This window comes from Jaculus jaculus, chromosome 1 (genome assembly GCF_020740685.1).
Source record: "Jaculus jaculus isolate mJacJac1 chromosome 1, mJacJac1.mat.Y.cur, whole genome shotgun sequence".
Classification (NCBI taxonomy): Eukaryota; Metazoa; Chordata; class Mammalia; order Rodentia; family Dipodidae; genus Jaculus; species Jaculus jaculus.
Genome location: NC_059102.1, coordinates 103,793,659 through 103,807,002, shown reverse-complemented (window position 1 = coordinate 103,807,002; position 13,344 = coordinate 103,793,659). Strand labels below are relative to the sequence as shown.

General features: G+C 42.6%; 3 pseudogenes; all 3 read right to left on the bottom strand.

The window, feature by feature from the left end:
- Positions 1–4,278: 4,278 nt before the first annotated feature.
- Positions 4,279–7,250, bottom strand: LOC101613687 (annotated as a pseudogene).
- A 1,075-nt stretch (positions 7,251–8,325) lies between these two features.
- On the bottom strand, positions 8,326–10,406 carry LOC123463467 (annotated as a pseudogene).
- A 563-nt stretch (positions 10,407–10,969) lies between these two features.
- The window catches only part of LOC123463454, a 62,333-nt pseudogene continuing 59,958 nt past the window's right edge, over positions 10,970–13,344 (bottom strand).

Below are 13,344 nucleotides of genomic sequence, written 5' to 3'. Positions count from 1 at the left end.
CTTGTGCACCTGGCTTACATGGGATATGGTGAGTTGAACATGTGCCCTTAGGCTCCACAGGCAAGTGCCTTAACCATTAAGCCATCTCTCCAGCTCCCAAAACTTTTTTTTTTTTTTTTTTTTTTTTTGAGGTAGGGTCTTGCTCTAGCCCAGGCTGACCTGGAATTCACTATGTAGTCTCAGGGTGGCCTTGAACTCATGGTGACCCTCCATCCTCTGCCTCCCAAGTGCTGGGATTAAAGGCGTGCACCACCACGCCTGGCCTTTCTTCAAGTTTTTTTCAGTGTCTTGTTTTCTTTGTAGAGGTCTTTCATTTCCCTGCTAAGGCTTATTTCTAGATATTTTATGGATATATTTGAAGTTACTGTGAATGTGAATGAGGTTTTCCTCTGATTTCTTTCTTTTGTATGCAGTATGGCATGTGTGGGTATGGTGTGGTTTATATGGTGTACACGTGTGTATGTGTCCTTGCAGCGCCTCATACACTCACCTATGCGGTGGGATGCTCACCTGTGGTGGCCTGAGTAGAATGTACAGTGTCCTCCGCCACCACTTTTTTTGCCTGTTCTCTGAGCCAGAAGCCCGTACTGGAGCTTGCTTTCTGTTTTTTTTTTTTTTTTTGTGATTCCAGTCAATTGCCTAGTCTCTGCTCCTCTTTGTGGGACTGGGGTACAAGTGTGTGTGCCTTATGTGTGTTCTGGAAAAATTGGATGGTTTCAGGCCCCTTCAGAATCCTTCATGTTCTTGTGCATGTGCTGGAAGAGCACTTAACTAAGGAGCCATCTTTCCAATTATATTGTATACATATATACAAATATATAGATATACATATGAATAAAAGAATTTAATAATTATATAGGTAGAATGGGTAGGACTTGACAATTGATGAGACAGAGAACCCTGTGATACTTTTAATAATTATGGCTTTAGAGAATTTTCTTAATTTTAAAAATTATTTTTATTATTCTGAACAGATTTCATATTGGTCATATTCCCATTGGGTGGTACTCTTCTATCCCCTCTCCGTTGCCCCCATTCCACTGCTTAGTGGTGTTGGTGGTATTCACCATGGGGTCATGAATGCGCCAGCCAGTCTCAGATGGGGAGACAATGTCTCAGGATGTATATTCCCACCCTGTGGCTCTTACAATCTTTTAGCCCTGTTTTATGCAGTGTTCTCTGAGCTTTTGTGGGCATGTTATAAGTCTCCTTTAGAATTAGGTCCTTTGAGTCCTCTGAATTTCTGCTTCATGAATTTTGAGTCTCTTTAGTGAAAAAGCTATATTTTAAATATGTTGATTTTGTATCTGTCTACTTTCCTGGAAGTGTTTATCAGTTCTAAGAATTTTCTGGTGGAGTCTTTAGGGTCTTTTAAGAATAGAATCAAATAGGTCAAGGTAGCACATGCCTTTAATCCCAGCACTTGGGAGGTAGGGATAGGGAGATCATTGTGAGTTTGAGGCTAGCCTGAGACTACAGAGTGAATGTCAGGTCAGCCTGTGCTAGAGTGAGACCTTACCTTGAAAAACAAAGAAAAGAATAAGACTTCTTCCTTCCCTGTTTGTAACCCTTTTATTTCTGTTATTGCTCTAGCTAAGCTTCTATTTTATTTTTAAAAATAGTTTTTTTTATTTGCAAGGAAAGATACATAGAGCGATAGATAGAGAGAAAGAGAGAAAATGGGCATGACAAAGCCTCTAACTGCTGCAAATGAACTGTAGATGAATGTACCACTTTCTGCATCTGTCTTTACATAGGTACTAGGGAATTGAATCTCAGCCTTTAACCTTTGCAGGCAAGCGCCTTAATGGCTGAGTCATTGCTCCAGCCTTCTAGCTAACATTTTGAGTGCTATCTTGAATAAGAGTGGAGAGAATTGGCACCCTTGTCTCAATCCAGATTTTATAGGAAATGCTCTAGGATTTTCCTCAGCATAGTTTTGGGAATAGGTTATCATATATATCCTTTGTTATGTTGCAGTATATACTTTCTATTCTTAATTTCTTTAGGGATTTTATCATGAAGGGAAGTTGAAATTTATCAAAGGTCTTTTATCAATTAAGATGATCATATGATTTATGTGCTATATTACACTTGTTGGCTTGCATATGCTGAACCAACCTTGCATCCCTAGAATGAAACAAACTTGGTCATGGTATCTAATTCTCTTAGTACACACTAAGAATTCAATGAATTCAATGTTCAAGAATTTTATTGAAAATATTTGATTCTGTGTTGTCAGGGTAATTGGTCTATAGTTTCTTTCTTTTTTTTATTTTTTATTTTATTTTATCTTAATTTTTATTTGTTTGAGAGTGACAGACAGAGAAAGAGGCAGATAGAGAGAGAGTGAGAATGGGCATGCCAGTGCCTCCAGCCACTGTAAATGAACTCCAGATGTGTGTGCCCCTGTGCACTGGCTAACGTGGGTCCTGGGGGATGGAGCCTCGAACCGGGGTCCTTAGGCTTCACAGGCAAGCGCTTAACCACTAAGCCATCTCTCCAGCCCTAGTTTCTTTCTTTGTTGTGTCCTTGCTCAGTTTTGGTGTCAGGGTAATGTGGGCTTTGAGAAATAGTTTGGCAGCACTCCTTCCCTTTCTACTTTATAGAACCGTCAGGGGAGTAGTAGTGTCACCTCTCCTTTAAAGGCTCAGTAATAGTCAGCAGTGAACCCACCCAGTGACCTGCAACCTAAGCATGTGGAGCCTTCAGCAATAGGGCCTTACCATATAGTTCCAGTGGACAACCAAGAGCATTGGCAATAACCTGTAATGCATTGGGGACATCAGGGTCCTCTCTGGCCAACAACTCACTGGAAGATATGCTACCCTTGGCTGGTACTAAATTTTTAAAAAATATTTTTATTTTTATTTATTTATTTGACAGAGAAAGGTGGGCGCGGGGGGGGGGGGGAGAGAATGGGCACACCAGGGCCTCCAGCCATTGCAAACGAACTCCAGACACGTGCGCTCCCTTCTGCATCTGGCTAACGTGGGTCCTGGAGAACTGAACCTGGGTCCTTTGGCTTTCCAGGCAAATGCCTTAACTGCTAAGGCATCCCTCCAGCCTCTAAAATTTTTTAAAAATAATAATAATCTATAGCTTTTAGGCACAATATCCACCTGTACGAAATACTTCTGCCCACACTCTTTTTTAACACATATCTTATTAGCTAGTGAAGAAGTAAGTTTCCATATGGGTTATTCATAAATCTTAAATTTTGATTAACCTTCTTCCAACCCCACCCTCTCCTCCATCCTCTCCTCATAGACTATCCCCATCAGACAGAGAGGAAGAGGCATATAGAGAGAATGTGCTCTCAGGGACTCCAGCCATTGCAAATGAACTCCACACACATGCACTGCCTTGTGTATCTGGCTTACATGGGTCCTGGGGAATCGAACATGGGTCCTTAGGCTTTGTGGACAAGCACCTTAGCCACTAAGCCATCTCTCCAGCCTTCTTTTAATCCTTTTAATTCCTCAAAAGTTGGCAGTAAGTATCCCCTTTAATTCCTAGTTCAGTAATTATTTTTTCAGAGATGAATCTTGTTGAGTTTTTATTTCAGTGATGAAAAGAATGCAGTTAATGGAATTTGTAATCATTAACATCAGACATGCACCTCTACCTGAAACCCCTCTTTTTGACTGGCCTAAATCTTGATGATTTTTTTAGGCACATCTGTGAATGTTTTGTATTCTGATACATCAAGTAAGTTAACATGTTTCATGGCAGTCTGGTAATGAGAATTATGTTCATGGACTAGATTCCTTTATAATAAAGGCCTCTATATTTTTGGGCTGCCTGTTCAACATTGAGACCATATTTTAAAATACGTAGTTAAGTAAATCATAGTGTCGGGAAGGGAGATAACCTGGAAAGCTGAACTCCAGCACTGATAGTCAAACAATAGATAAGATGGTCCACAGTTAAATGGCAAGTTATTCTCCTATTGCTACCTTTTCTGACACAAAGATCTTCCTAAAAATGTGAAGTTGGCTTATACAAATAGATTTATCTATGTGGTCCCACTATCAAATTACAGAAAGCAATTCCACTATCAAAATTATACAAAGCAGTTAAGGGGACCTTGAGAAAAGCATAGCCCCACATGCATCTCAGAGTTTTCCATTCATCTTTCAATTATTTTCCCATGATTAGCATTAAAAACACAACCAAATACACATATGACCCTCAACCCCCTACACAAAACTGGTCTTTGTTCATTCTCAGATGATAAGACGTCCAAGAATGACAAGAGTCGGGAACCATCCCCCATAGCCATTTCTTCAACCTTCCATCAACAGCTTTTCATTTCTTGAGCTACTTTTCCAAAGAGGTAATGCTGAGATCAGTCAGAAAGGCTCTCTGAGAAGACTGGTTTGGATTTCTGGGTCTGTTCCAGTTGATTCAAGATGAATTGGCTCGTATCAATGAAGGCCTCAATGCAGTTTACAAAAAAGGCCTCAGCATTTTGGCCCAGGCTTGTCCATGCACTTCTCCCAGCAAAGTTCTGTCGTCTGGTGCACCAGCTGCTGGAAGGGCGGCTTCTGCCTCTCCACCTCGATGAAATGCTGCAGCTGGGGACAGAGCCCAAACCCTCCAGGGAGGAGGATGAAGAGGTAGGCGTGACCACATGTGCCTTTTTTTTTTTTGGTCTTACTCTGGCCCAGGCTGAAATTAACTATGTAGTCTCAGGGTGGCCTCAAACTCATGGCGCTCCTCCTACCTCTGCCTCCCCAGTGCTGGGAATATGTAATATTTATTTATTTAAGAAAGAGGCAGGCAGAGAGAGTGAATATGGGCATTTCAGGGCTTCCTGCCACTGTAAATGAACTTCCAGAGGTATGTGCCACTTTGTGTATATGGTTTTATGTGGGTTGTGGGGAAATGAATCCAGGCCACCAGGTTTTACAAGCAAGTGCCTTTAACCACTGGGCCATCTCTCCAGCCCCATTGCTCAGTAATTTTTGTCTTGAGTCTAGATAAAAATCTGTTGGTTATCTCTTTTTTTTTTAAAATTTTTTTATTTATTTTTATTTGAGAGCAACAGACACAGAGAGAAAGACAGATAGAGGGAAAGAGAGAGAATGGGCGCGCCAGGGGTTCCAGCCTCTGCAAACGAACTCCAGATGCGTGCGCCCCCTTGTGCATCTGGCTAACGTGGGTACTGGGGAACCAAGCCTCGAACTGGGGTCCTTAGGCTTCACAGGCAAATGCTTAACCACTAAGCCATCTCTCCAGCCCGGTTATCTCTTTTTTAAACCTACTTTTGATTTTATGGGTTTGATTAGTTGTTTTCCATGTTGTATTTAATTGATTACTACACAGTTCTTTGTCATTGCTTGCTTATTCATCTTTAAACAATTATTTAAATTTAAAGCTTAGATTATTGATTTGGGATAATTCTCTTCTAATACAGGTATTTATCTGTATGGCTTTTAAAAAATTTTTGTTTTATAAGGCAAATCTCTCTGGCCTGTGGTTTGAAGGTTTTAGGGTAGATGCCCAGTAAGGGAATAACTGGGACTTTTGGTAACTTTATAGTCAGCTTTTTCAGGAGTCTCCATATTGCTTTCCAAAGTGGTTGTACCATCCTACATTCCCACCCACAGTGGATGAATGTTCCTACTCCTCCACATCCTTGCCAGCATTTATTTTCATTTGATTTTTTGATGTTTGCTATCCTTATTGGGGTAAGGTGAAATCTCATAGTTGTTTTAATTTGCATTTCTCTGATGATTAGGGATAATGAACATTTTCTTAAGTGTGTGTTTGCCATTTGTGTTTCTTCCTCTGTGAATTGCCTTTCAGCTCTTTGCCTCATTTTGTGAGTGGGGTGTTTGACTTCTTACTGTTTAGATTTTTTTTTTTTCGAGGTAGGGTCTCACTCTGGTCCAGGCTGACCTGGAATTAACCCTGTCATCTCAGGGTGGCCTTGAACTCATGGCAATCCTCCTACTTCTGCCTCCCGAGTGCTGGGATTAAAGGCGTGCGCCACCACGCCCGGCCTGTTTAGATTTTTGAGTTCTTTGTAGATTCTAGAGATCAGGCCTCTATCAGTTGAATAACACGCAAATATTTTCTCCCATTCTGTGGGTAATCTATTGGCTTTGCTTATTGCATGTTTGTCTGTAAAGAAACTCTTCAGCTTCATGTGATCCCATTGGTTGAGTGACTGTTTAAGATCGTGAACTACTGGGGTTTTGTTCAGGAAGTCTTTTTCCATTCCTATATCATAGAAAGTACACAGCAGTAAGAAAAAATGACACAAAGAAATTTGAGGAAAAATGGGTGAACCTAGAACAGATCATCCTCAGTGAACTTACCCAATCACAGAAAAAAAATCGCCACATAGTCTCACTCATCTACAGCACCTAACCTGAATCTACCCAAGATACCTTACATACCCAGCAAGCATCTCATGGACTAGACACTAGGAGGGATGGGGAGGGAGGGGAGGGCATAGAAGGGGTGGGAAACACTAATTTAGACCCAAACGGCAATGGTACCATAAAATTCTACTTCTTAAAAGGCAGACCAAATGGTTGAACTCTCACCAGGCTCTTATAGAAAACACCTGAACCACAAGACACTGGAGAGGGTAGGATCAATCTAACCTAAACCTTCTACATCTTCCCTCCCTCCCTCTCCCTCTCCCTCTCTCTCTCTGTCTCCTCCCTAACTCTTGTATATTAGTTATATTCTTCCTCATTTTCTTAGTGGGCACTGACCTTGACTCCCAGTACCAGCATGGGGCTATCATCCACAGTGAGCTTTTTTTTTAATGGTTAAAAAAATTTGGGTTTTATTGTTTTTGCTAAGCAATACTAAAAAAAATTTCCATTTTGAAGGCAGGGCTTGAATTATTTAGTTTTGATCCATTTATTGAATTAAAAAAAAAAAAAGGGAAAAGAGATCATGGCCAAAAAATGTTAACCCCCACCCCACCCCCAAAGCTCTAGCCAGTCACATGAGCATCACCATGTCCCACTCAGTGCCTGAAATTCAGGTGTTGGCACACCGTGCCCCATGAGACCACCCTGAGGGCACAGGAGCAACACGTGCTAGTTTCAGCACTCAGCAGGATAGTCAAACCAGACAAACTGGTGGGCTAAAGTCCAGAAATTCTTCCCAGGTTTTCTGCCCGTTGGCTGAGCACATACAAACGCATCGGCTTGTAAGATCAGAGGGGGTAAGAGGGGGCCGAAGAGCAGGAGGATGGCAGGAGAAGAGAAACTAAAAATCATTCGAGCTTTTTCCTGGGCTAGAGGCTCTGGATATAGACTTATAGAAAGGCCGGAGTAGATGGACTCCAGCTTTCTCAGAAGAGAAAATCAGCCCCGGAGGACGAAGAGCTGAGATGTGCCATGCAAGCGAGTTCTTCCTGCAGAGGCACGAGGGAGGGTGGCTGACTCCCAGGTGGACCAGTGAGAGATTCTTCGACTACCTTGCAGACAAAGGCAGAGGGAATCCTGAGGTTGAGGCCAAATGTGAGACAGGCGCACACAGTTTAAAACTAGAAAGCCATCAGGAACCCTCAAAGCCAAATCCTGTCTGCACACACTGGCTCTGCAAAATGCTGCAGGAGATCCTTGTTGTGAACTAAGTCAAATTAGTTATTTGGCTATGGGCGGTAGAAAGGACTACTCTTTTTTTTTTAATTTTTATTTTTTTTCAGAGCAAAGAGGTGGGAAGAATGGCCATGAGCTAGTAAAAAGAGACCTGCAAGAAGCAGAAAATACTTAGAGAACATTTTAATATATATTTCCATATATATATATTTATAATTAAGAAAAATAAAACTAATTCAAGCCATGCCCTGTGCAAAAAAAAAAAAAAAAAGGTTACAAAGAAAAAAGAAAAATTTAAAGTGAGACCTCTGCTGCTCTGGTCTCAACTTAAGAATCACAGTCAACTTGTTACTTTTATTTTGGAAGAAAAGATGTAAGTTTCTTCAATCATAGAAGGCAAGTGTACCCACTTATAAAAACAGAATGGCAGGAAGAGAGTAGGAAAGGAAAGTCAAAGGTAAAGGGCAGCATGGGAAAGGAATTTTCAAAAATAAAATTAACAAGATGACTGCTCCCCCTGTGAAAGGACATGGTGGGCTGATGTCTGTTAGTCAAGTAATGATTCAACTTTTAAGTTATTCTCTTGTTCTTTTTGTTGGGTGTTTTCTTTGTTCAAGTCTAAGTTTTGAAAACGCTGACCCTTTAACAAGAGCCAACAGGAAATACAGGATCCCTTCCCTCCCCGGCCTGCCTCGGCTGAAGCCACCACCACCTCTGTGGCTGGATGCTGGAAGAGCCCCCGTGGGTGGACTCAGGATGACAGGGCGGCCTCCTTCTGTGGTTGCTGGGCTTGCGGACGCTGCGGTATCTTTTGGCTTTCCACGTCTCTAAAATGTTTTTCAACTATTTTGTGTACATGGATCAGTGCACTTCCCTCTTTGCCTTTACGGTTCTCCACTTGATATGGGGGTGTAATAACAACTTCTTCCATGACTACGATTTTTTTTTTCTTGCCATTTACAGTCTTTAATGGTCTTGTGAAAGGTCTGGAGGAGCTGCGGGCCCTCCAGGGAGACCGCAGCGCTGATTGCACAGGCCTGGCTCGGCTTCTCCTTCTGCGTCCGCGCTTTGCTGGCAAGCTTACTAACATTGAGTGAAGCTGGGGGAGGAGGGGCTTCTGTTCGGTCATTAATTATTTTCCACTTCTGAAACATACTGTAAGTTTATGAGCAAGATGTCTGCATGGTTGGGCTTTCCACTGGAAGAGGGGCATTTTAAAGCCGGCATTTTGGACTGGTAGTCGAAGGCTACCACCTCGCCCCGTAGCCGCTGCTCCTGGCACGTCCCGCACCGCGCCTGGCTCCCGACGCTGCAGGACTCGCCCGTAGGAGCCGCGGTCTTGGGAGAGCAGCCGAGGCCGGTGGCGGAGGCAGCAGCAGGTGAAAGCGGAGCTTTTAATCAGAGGAACCTACAAGGTTTCCTAAAAGAATGACAGATTTCTGTCAGAGTACTTGATGACCCACCAAAGGTCAGTGGTAAGACCCTATTGCTGAAGACACCACATGCAGCTGACATGTAAGATGGAACAGCATGGCTGGAAGCCAGGAGAGAGTCAGTCCCCAGACAGTCAGCGTGTCTAGTGCCAGAAGGCGCTACATGGGCGACTGGGGGAAACGACCAAGATCTGTCCAAGCAACTCATGGTCTGACCTACTTAGCAACAAATAACCTGTTGTGATGCTCACACAAGTGCAATAGTGGCACACAGCCATGGTGGGGAACCAACTGCTCTTGATTTGGCTAACTGATCCCCTCAGTGGTACAGGACCCATAGCTGGAGCTGGGAAACAAGTCAGAACCATATCCAAACATAAACCCTCTCTCCAATATCAAGCTACTGTCAATCATGGGCTACAAGAGGGCCTACACCTATTAAACTCTCTATAAAAAAAAGTAAGGGTTATCTCATTTGTCCTGGTGCTAACTTACTCTCCGTTGGAGAATCTGCTTTTCTTTTTCAGATAGATGCAGATCCTAAGGACAGTGCCATCCCATCATACCTCAAAAGGGCCCTGGCTGAAACTAAGGAAAATTAGCCAAACAAGCAAGGGTGCTCTTTTCCTGATGAACCAGATACCAGCACAAGGGGGAAGGAAACCAACACAGAGAAAAATCAACTCCTACCAAATCAGAGAGCCAGAGCCTCAGAGGCCCCCAAAACCTCATCACTGAAGCAGACCAAAGATGAACCCAACATAGCTCAGGGAAATTTTGCGGAAGAGAGGGTGGAAAGAATGTCAGAGTCACATGTTGGGTCATGATATGCAGAGACATTTATCGAACCAATTTTAACTGTGGGCTAACTCCACAATGTACGACCCATTTACCTCAACAAGGAGGGACCAATGGAGAGGGGGTAGGTCATGGATGGGCCTAATAATGGTACCAAACTGCCTGTATTTGCTGAATAGAAAACTAATAAAAAAAAAATTAAAAAAAGAAAAAGAAAAAGAAAGAAAGTCAGGGCAGATACTATTCTTCCACACCAGCAAGGCCAGCTCCTTTGTCTGGATTTACACAGTATTCCCTGCTTATCCCTACCATCATTTCTACTGTTTATCAATGTCATTATATGTTGGGCTTCACCTTTCTTGTTAGTGTTTTTTTTTTTTTTCAAGCTGTATCCAGCTTTATTAAAGATACTTTCATAAACAATCATGGTATTTCAGGCAGGACATGGGCAGGCACTCAGTAACAGCATACAAGAACTTTCAAACTCCCTTCTTGTATGCACTACCAAAGCCAGAAAGCCACTATAACATCCAATGAAGTCTTCATGTGATGCTCGGAACAGGGGAGCTGAGAGGGAGGGTTGACGTTTTACATTGAGCATGTTGTTTTAACAACTTTTTCACAAGCCAACCCTGACTTTCAGGAAATGAAATGAAAATGGAAGGATTATTAATCTGGAAAATCCACCATGTTTTAGAAAAGGTGCCGCAGCTCTTGTGAAGAACACTGTCATCTCAGTGATGTCACTGCAAAGTCCAGGTCAGCTCACACACTGGCAGAACCAATGTGAAGGGGTCAGGGCCCAACAGGTCTCTGGTCTTAAGGGAGTTATGTTGATGGTGGAGGGGAGAACATCAAAATGGACTTTGAGTTGTCTCATGCCATGGGGCATTTGAACAAGGTTGGCTACTGTCTCAACATGAGGGAATCCCCTTCTCCCCAGAGCCAAGGGGAATCCTTCAAAACTAGCAGGGAAAAGGCGTTTTCCCATCCCTCCAGCTTGGAAGACCTTCTGTTAGTGACCCTTGTTCCACTCCTCCCCCCACAAAAACAATTAAGTGTTCTGTGTGTCAACAACATAGCTTTAAAAAAAAGTAAAACAAAATTCTACATTTTTATAAAACTTGATAAAAAATAGTATTTCAAACCATACAGTCACCAGAAGTACACAGTTATCAAAAATGCACACACGTCACTTGGCATCTCCGGCACCTTCACCTTTCTGTGCCTAGTTTGTTTTGGCATCTCTGTTTTCTGTAGGGTTATTCCCCTCCTTGCCAGCGTCAGCTTTTCCCTTTTTCCCTTTGGGTCCCTTCTCTCCCTTCTTTGCAGGGGTCTTTTTAGGCTTGGGTTCTGGCTTTGGAGGAGCAGGTTTAGCAGATGACCTTGCGGATCTTCTCTGTGGTTTGTCCTTCACCTTGGCTTTATCTCCTTTATCATCCCCTTCAACCTTTCTTTTGGGCACTGCAGCAGCGAGGGGTGGGCGGGAGATGTAGGTGCTGAACACAGGGATGTGGTGGCACCTTTGGTCCGTCCCGGGTTGTCCTTGCTTCCTCTTCACACTGCTTGTTAGTGTTCTTAAGGGTAGGGAGCATGTTTTATTCTCAATGCTTGAGAGTCACTGAGTAATTAAAGTCATAAATATAAAAGTTTTGTAGATATTACCATTTGTATCCTTGAATTCTTTATTTGCCTGAAATTAAATTATTTTCATCATGGAATTTAGCAGTTATGCAGATACACCTAGGATTTATAAGTTCTTGGTCATTCTGTAGAGCTTACTGCTTATTTTCTTGTTTTCTAGTTAATGAAATTTAGCTAATATTCACAATAGCTTGCCTCATTTAAAAACATTAAGATGGTCAAAAAAGATATTAAAAAGGCTATTTTCTCTTGATATGTTTACCACAGTTGGAGAGGAGTTGATAATGATGCTGTTTTGTCTGGAGTTATTTCTGTGATAGAAACATGTGACTTGTTAATAAGACTGGCTAAGGTTCCAGTAAAACTCAAGAAAAATAAGATCTTCACAGCTGGAGAAAAGAAGGAAAAATCATAATACTGGTAAGAAAAAAAAATGTTCGTATAAGGACCTTTTCATATTCCCTTTGAGAAGCTGGATTTTGTATGACTCTTGGTTGTCCTCACAGAACTTCACACAAAAAGAGCTATGCCAAGGAAATAGATATACCTCTTTGTTGTTGTTGTGTTTTGTCTTTCTGAGGTAGGGTCTCACTCTAGCCCAGGCTGACCTGGAATTCACTATGTAGTCTCAGGGTGACCTCGAACTCACAGTGATCCCCCTACCTCTGCCTCCCGAGTGCTGGGATTAAAGATGTGCACCACCACGCCCGACTGATATACCTTCTTGTTCTAAAGTTATTATATTTTTGATCTTGTAGAGTGATTTTTCTCATGAGTGGGTGTGTGAGTGTGGGCACATGCATGCCACGGCGCATGCGAGGACAGAAGAGTCAGGGTCTTATTCTCATTGCTTCTCGTTTACTTGCTGCGTCCACAAGCCTCCAAGAAATGCTCTCATTCCTACTCAAGGTGGCATTTGTGTATAGAGAGTCCGTGTTCCAGGAGGACAGAATTTTGTAAGCTTTCATTCATTATGTATATCCTAATCCCAGATCATTGCCTGATACGTATCAAGTGGCCAATAGCTATTTTGTTGAACACATAGGAGAGAGTCTAAGTAAACAGAGTATATGTGAAGGGCTTATCAGTGTGATGGAAAAGACATCTATTTCAGTGGTGGGTGATGTGACTGGAGAAAAGATGGGCAGGAGCTAAAGCGTAATGGTTTCTGTCACACTATGCTCAGGTTTTGGACTGTCCTTTGGGTGTTAGCAAACCCACTGAAATCTAAACCCAAGAGTGATATAATCTCATTTGATTTTAGATGATCATTCTGGAAACTGGGGAATACAGAAGAGGTAATTGAGATTTGAAGTAACCAAATCAAGAAATGATTTGGCAGCTAGGTATGGTGGCACATGCCTTTAATCCCAGCACCCGGGAGGCAGAGGTAGGAGGATCACCGTGAGTTCAAGGCCACCCTGAGACTCCCTAGTGAATTTCAGGTCACCTGAGCTAGAGTGAGACCCTGCCTCAGAAAACCAAACAAACAAGAAAAGATTTGGTAAGACATCTGAATCATCTTCTCCAAGGCTCAGCAGGAGTGGAAAGAATGTAAGAGCCACAGAATGGGGAGGAGGGCTTTGGAATGCTCTCTTCTGGACATGAAGTGGTGGCTGCATTCATGAACCCACAGCAACTGTGTTTACTTGTACAGAACCTGCACAATTTGGGGCCCATCAACATTCTGTCATGGATGGTGGAGGAGGAAAACACACACACACACACACACACACACACACTCATCAAAGTAGAAGAGGGACTAGTTGGAAAGAAGATGGGGTTCAATGGAAGGGAGCAAGGGGGGACAAGACGGGGACAACCTCCCCAAGACAGGAGGGGATTATGAACAAAATGCATTGCACACATATATAAAAATTACCAACAAAAAGTTT